We start from the raw sequence: 6000 nt of genomic DNA on the forward strand, positions 1-6000 counted from the left end.
GTCTTTATGAGACGGGGTTAATATAACGGAAGGTGTGGCGTTGTCTTTATGAGACGGGGTTAATATAATGGAAGGTGTGGCGTTGTCTTTATGAGACCGGGTTAATATAATGGAAGGTGTGGCGTTGTCTTTATGAGACCGGGTTAATATAATGAGGTTATTATTGAAGGTGGAAGGATCCTTGTTTTTTCAGTACTTCATTAGCATATTTATTCTTTTCATGACGGATTAAATGCAGTTTATTTTTTTTATTTTTTTTCCTTTTCATGGTTTGTAGTACTGAGAGATACCAGAGCTATATTTATACTTCACTAGGATCTCTGTCTGTAGGCTGGCTAACTGGCTGGGAGGAGGGCTGGCTGGCTGGCTGGGAGGAGGGCTGGCTGGGAGGAGGGCTGGCTGGGAGGAGGGCTGGCTGGCTGGCTGGCTGGGAGGAGGGCTGGCTGGCTGGCTGGCTGGCTGGGAGGAGGGCTGGCTGGGAGGAGGGCTGGCTGGCTGGCTGGCTGGCTGGCTGGGAGGAGGGCTGGCTGGCTGGCTGGCTGGGAGGAGGGCTGGCTGGGAGGAGGGCTGGCTGGCTGGCTGGCTGGCTGGGAGGAGGGCTGGCTGGGAGGAGGGCTGGCTGGGAGGAGGGCTGGCTGGCTGGCTGGCTGGCTGGCTGGGAGGAGGGCTGGCTGGCTGGCTGGCTGGCTGGCTGGGAGGAGGGCTGGCTGGCTGGCTGGGAGGAGGGCTGGCTGGCTGGGAGGAGGGCTGGCTGGCTGGGAGGAGGGCTGGCTGGCTGGGAGGAGGGCTGGCTGGCTGGGAGGAGGGCTGGCTGGCTGGGAGGAGGGCTGGCTGGGAGGAGGGCTGGCTGGTTGGCTGGCTGGGAGGAGGGCTGGCTGGCTGGTTGGCCTGCTGGGAGGAGGGCTGGCTGGCTGGCTGGGAGGAGGGCTGGCTGGCTGGCCGGCTGGGAGGAGGGCTGGCTGGCTGGTTGGCCTGCTGGGAGGAGGGCTGGCTGGCTGGCTGGGAGGAGGGCTGGCTGGCTGGCTGGGAGGAGGGCTGGCTGGCTGGGAGGAGGGCTGGCTGGCTGGCTGGCTGGCTGGGAGGAGGGCTGGCTGGTTGGCTGGCTGGGAGGAGGGCTGGCTGGTTGGCTGGCTGGGAGGAGGGCTGGCTGGCTGGTTGGCCTGCTGGGAGGAGGGCTGGCTGGCTGGCTGGGAGGAGGGCTGGCTGGCTGGCTGGGAGGAGGGCTGGCTGGCTGGGAGGAGGGCTGGCTGGCTGGCTGGGAGGAGGGCTGGCTGGCTGGCTGGGAGGAGGGCTGGCTGGCTGGCTGGCTGGCTGGTTGGCTGGCTGGCTGGGAGGAGGGCTGGCTGGTTGGCTGGCTGGCTGGGAGGAGGGCTGGCTGGCTGGCTGGCTGGCTGGCTGGGAGGAGGGCTGGCTGGCTGGCTGGCTGGCTGGCTGGCTGGCTGGCTGGCTGGGAGGAGGGCTGGCTGGCTGGCTGGGAGGAGGGCTGGCTAGCTGGGAGGAGGGCTGGCTGGCTGGCTGGCTGGCTGGCTGGCTGGCTGGCTGGCTGGCTGGCTGGCTGGCTGGCTGGGAGTTGTGTTCATCCTTGGACTGTACAGACTCCTAGGATACAGTGTGTGTTTGTTGCAGCTTCTTGCTGAAAGGACAAAGCCATCGATCACCTGACACTGTTCGTTCCTACGTGAAGACTGAACAGGAAGTGGATTAGGATGGAGTCTGACTGAACAGGAAGTGGATTAGGATGGAGTCTGACTGAACAGGAAGTGGATTAGGATGGAGTCTGACTGAACAGGAAGTGGATTAGGATGGAGTCTCAATCAGACTGAACATGTGCAGTTTGATGTACTCCAAGAATTGAAGTTGCAGGCTAGCTCAGTGCTTTAAAAAATCTATATATATTTGTTTTATTTTAACTTTTTATTTAACTAGGCAAGTCAGTTATGGTAGCAACACAGCGTCGTAGCAACGCAACACGACAACACAGCGTGGCAGCAGCGCAACACGACAACACAGCGTGGCAGCAGCGCAACACGGCATGGTACAAACATTATTAGGCACAGACAACAGCACAAAGGTCAAGAAGGTAGAGACAACAATACATCACACAAAGCAGCCACAACTGTCAGTAAGAGTGTCCATGATTGAGTCTTTGAATGAAGAGATTGAGATAAAACTGTCCAGCTTGAGTGTTTGTTGCAGCTCGTTCCAGTCGCTAGCTGCAACGAACTGAAAAGAGGAGCGAACAGTGGATGTGTTCGCTTTGGGGACCTTTAACAGAATGTGACTGGCAGAACGGGTTTTTGTATGTGGAGGATGAGGGCTGCAGTAGATATCTCAGATAGGGGGGAGTGAGGCCTAAGAGGGTTTTATAAATAAGCATCAACCAGTGGGTCTTGCGACGGGGAAACAGAGATCACCAGTTCACAGAGGAGTATAGAGTGCAGTGATGTGTCCTATAAGGAGCATTGGTGGCAAATCTGATGGCTGAATGGTAAAGAACATCTAGTCGCTCGAGAGCACACTTACCTGCCGATCTATAAATTATGTCTCCGTAATCTAGCATGGGTAGGATGGTCATCTGAATCAGGGTTCGTTTGGCGGCTGGGGTGAAAGAGGAGCAATTACGAAAGAGAGAACCAAGTCTAGATTTAAATTTAGCCTGCAGCTTGGATATGTGCTGAGAGAAGGACAGTGTACCGTCTAGCCATACTCCCAAGTACTTGTATGAAGTGACTACATCAAGCTCTAAACCTTCAGAGGTAGTAATCACACATGTGGGGAGAGGGGCAATCTTCTTACCGAACCACATGACCTTTGTTTTGGAGGTGTTCAGAACAAGGTTAAGGGCAAAGAAAGCTTGTTGGACACTAAGAAAGCTTTGTTGTAGAGCGTTTAACACAAAATCCAGGGAGGGGCCAGCTGAGTATAAGACTGTATCATCTGCATATAAATGGATGAGAGAGCTTCCTACTGCCTGAGCTATGTTATTGTTGTAAATTGAGAAGAGCGTGGGGCCTAGGATCAAGCCTTGGGGTACTCCCTTGGTGACAGGCAGTGGCTGAGACAGCAGATGTTCTGACTTTATACACTGCACTCTTTGAGAGAGGTAGTTAGCAAACCAGGCCAAACACCCCTCAGAGACACCAATACTCCTTAGTCGGCCCACAAGAACGGAACGGTCTACCGTATCAAAAGCTTTGACCGAGTCAATAAAAATAGAAGCACAACATTGCTGAGAATCAAGGGCAATGGTGACATCATTGAGGACCTTTAAGGTTGCAGTGACACGTCCATAACCTGAGCAGGAAACCAGATTGCAGACCAGAGAGAATACTATAGACATCAAGAAAGCCAGTCAGTTGATTATTGATAAGTTTTTCCAACACTTTTGATGAACAGGGCAAAATAGAAGTAGGCCTATAACAGTTAGGATCAGCTTGATCTCCCCCTTTAAATAAAGGATGAACCGTGGCTGCCTTCCAAGCAATGGGAACCTCCCCAGAGAGGAGAGACAGGTTATAAAGGTTAGAGATAGGGCTTGGCGATGATAGGGGCAGCAACCTTAAAGAAGAAAGGGTCTAAACCATCTGACCCAGATGTTTTTTTGGGGGGGTCAAGTTTAAGGAGCTCCTTTGGCACCTCGGACTCAGTGACCGCCTGCAGGGAGAAACTTTGTAGCAGGGCAGGGGAAAAAGAGGGAGGAGCATCAGGGTTAGTCGCATTAGAAGGGGTGGGAGATGAGGAAATGTTGGACGGGCAAGGAGGCATGGCTGAGTCAAATAGGAATCCTGACTTAATGAAGTGGTGATTAAAGAGCTCAGCCATGTGCTTCTTGTCAGTAACAACCACATAATCAACATTAAGGGACATGGGCAGCTGTGAGGAGGAGGGTTTATTCTCCTGGTCTTTAACTGTTTTCCAGAACTTCTTGGGTTTAGACCCACAGAGAGAGAACTGCTCCTTAAAGTAACTAACTTTGGCCTTCCGGATAGCCTGAGTGAACTTTTTTCTCATTTGCCTGAACGAGAGCCAGTCAGCCTGAGTATGCGTGTGCTGAGTCTTTTGCCAAATGCAATTCTTGAGGTGGTAGTAACTCTGCAAGATCACGGTCGAATCAGGAGCTGAACCTGTTTTTTAATTCTCATTTTCTTTATGGGGGCGTGTTATGTTAACAATACCACTGAAAAAAAAATAAAAAATAAGGTCCAAGCATCTTCAACAGAGGGGATCAAGCTGAGTCTATACCATTTCACAGAGGCCAGGTCATGAAGGGAAGGCTTGCTCGTTAAAGTTGTTTAGCAAGCGTCTATGACAAATCAGGAAAGGTGGTTTCACTGGGCAGCCATTACGAACACAGGCTGTAAAACAGTGATCACTAAGGTCCTTACAGGAAACACCAGACTGATACCTACCTATCAGGATTATTTGTGAGGATAACATTGAGGAGAGTAGCCTTGTGGGATTGGTGATAATCTGAGCAAGATTTAGGGAGTCCCATTGCTTTAGGGTTTAGTCAGGTGGTTTAAGCATGTCCCAGTTTAGGTCACCTAGCAGGACAAATTCAGACTTAGTGTAAAGGGTACAGGCCTGTGCTGAGGGCAGGTAGGGTACAGGCCGGTGCTGAGGGCAGGTAGGGTACAGGTAGGGTACAGGCCTGTGCTGAGGGCGGGTAGGGTACAGGCCTGTGCTGAGGGCAGGTAGGGTACGGGCCGGTGCTGAGGGCAGGTAGGGTACAGGTAGGGTACGGGCCGGTGCTGAGGGCAGGTGGGGTACGGGCCGGTGCTGAGGGCAAGTGGGGTACGGGCCGGTGCTGAGGGCAGGTGGGGTACGGGCCGGTGCTGAGGGCAGGTGGGGTACGGGCCGGTGCTGAGGGCAGGTGGGGTACGGGCCGGTGCTGAGGGCAGGTGGGGTACGGGCCGGTGCTGAGGGCCGGTGGGGTCCGGGCCGGTGCTGAGGGCCGGTGGGGTCCGGGCCGGTGCTGAGGGCCGGTGGGGTCCAGGCCGGTGCTGAGGGCCGGTGGGGTCCAGGCCGGTGCTGAGGGCCGGTGGGGTACAGGCCGGTGCTGATGGAGGACGATAGCACCCAGCAACAGTCAACAAAGAGCTATTTGAAAGTTTTTAAAGCTTAAAAACGAGCAAATCAAATTGTTTGGGGGACAGACTTGGTGGAGACAACTGAGCACTGAAGGTGATCCTTGGTAAAAGATTGCCACTCCCCCACCTTTGGAAGATCTGTCTTTCCGAAAAAAAAGTTTAGAACCAGAAAGGTTAAACATCAGGATTCAAAACACTCTTCCTTAACCACATCTCAGTAATGACCAACACATCTGGATTGGAGATGTGAACCCACACTTTCAATGGATCCATTTTAGGTAATGAGCTTCCGAGTGTTAACGTGCAGAAAACCCCAAGGCTTTTTACGAGAGCAGATATCGGAGCACAAGTCAGAATTGGGCCTAGCAACAGTAGATGGGCCAGGGAGTATATGGACATTTCCAGATATCATCATCATCAGCAGTAATACAATCAGGGAACGGCAGAGGACAGGGGAGAACTCTACAGTGCTGATTTATGACATCTCAATGTGCATCAGATGGCTACAAGATCCTATTGTAACAGCAATTTCATCAGGTAACATGAACTCAAAGCCGGCGAGAGGTGGTTTAGAATAGGATGGGAGGCCAAGAGTCTGTGTAAACCAATAGAAAGTCAGAGTCCCGAGTGTTGGAACAAACAGTCTGTCCCACGTTTTGGGTAAAGAAAGTTTTTGTAGTCAACAAAGTATGTAGGAGTCATGAGGCAAAATACAATATATATCGACTTTGGGGCGAACCATTGTAAGTTCAGAGTCACTCGCCCCAACAGTGTGTGAGTGTGGTGGAGGTACCAGACAGGGGGAGACGGCTTAGTGCTGCCCCCCTTTTCATTGAGTAACTCCAATGGAAGGCCGTCCGGGGTACTGCAGGGGGAGATGGCTCAGTGCTGCCCCCTTTTCATTGAGTAA

At 52.9% G+C, this 6000-nt stretch overlaps 1 protein-coding gene across 3 annotated transcripts in view; it reads left to right on the top strand.

The window, feature by feature from the left end:
- epn2 (epsin 2) overlaps positions 1–6000 on the top strand; it is a 35738-nt gene that overhangs the window by 14024 nt on the left and 15714 nt on the right. The gene's annotated exons all lie outside the window — the stretch shown is intronic.

The sequence above is a fragment of the Salmo salar genome, chromosome 06, assembly GCF_965601325.2.
Source record: "Salmo salar chromosome 06, fSalSal1, whole genome shotgun sequence".
In the NCBI taxonomy this organism is placed as follows: Eukaryota; Metazoa; Chordata; class Actinopteri; order Salmoniformes; family Salmonidae; genus Salmo; species Salmo salar.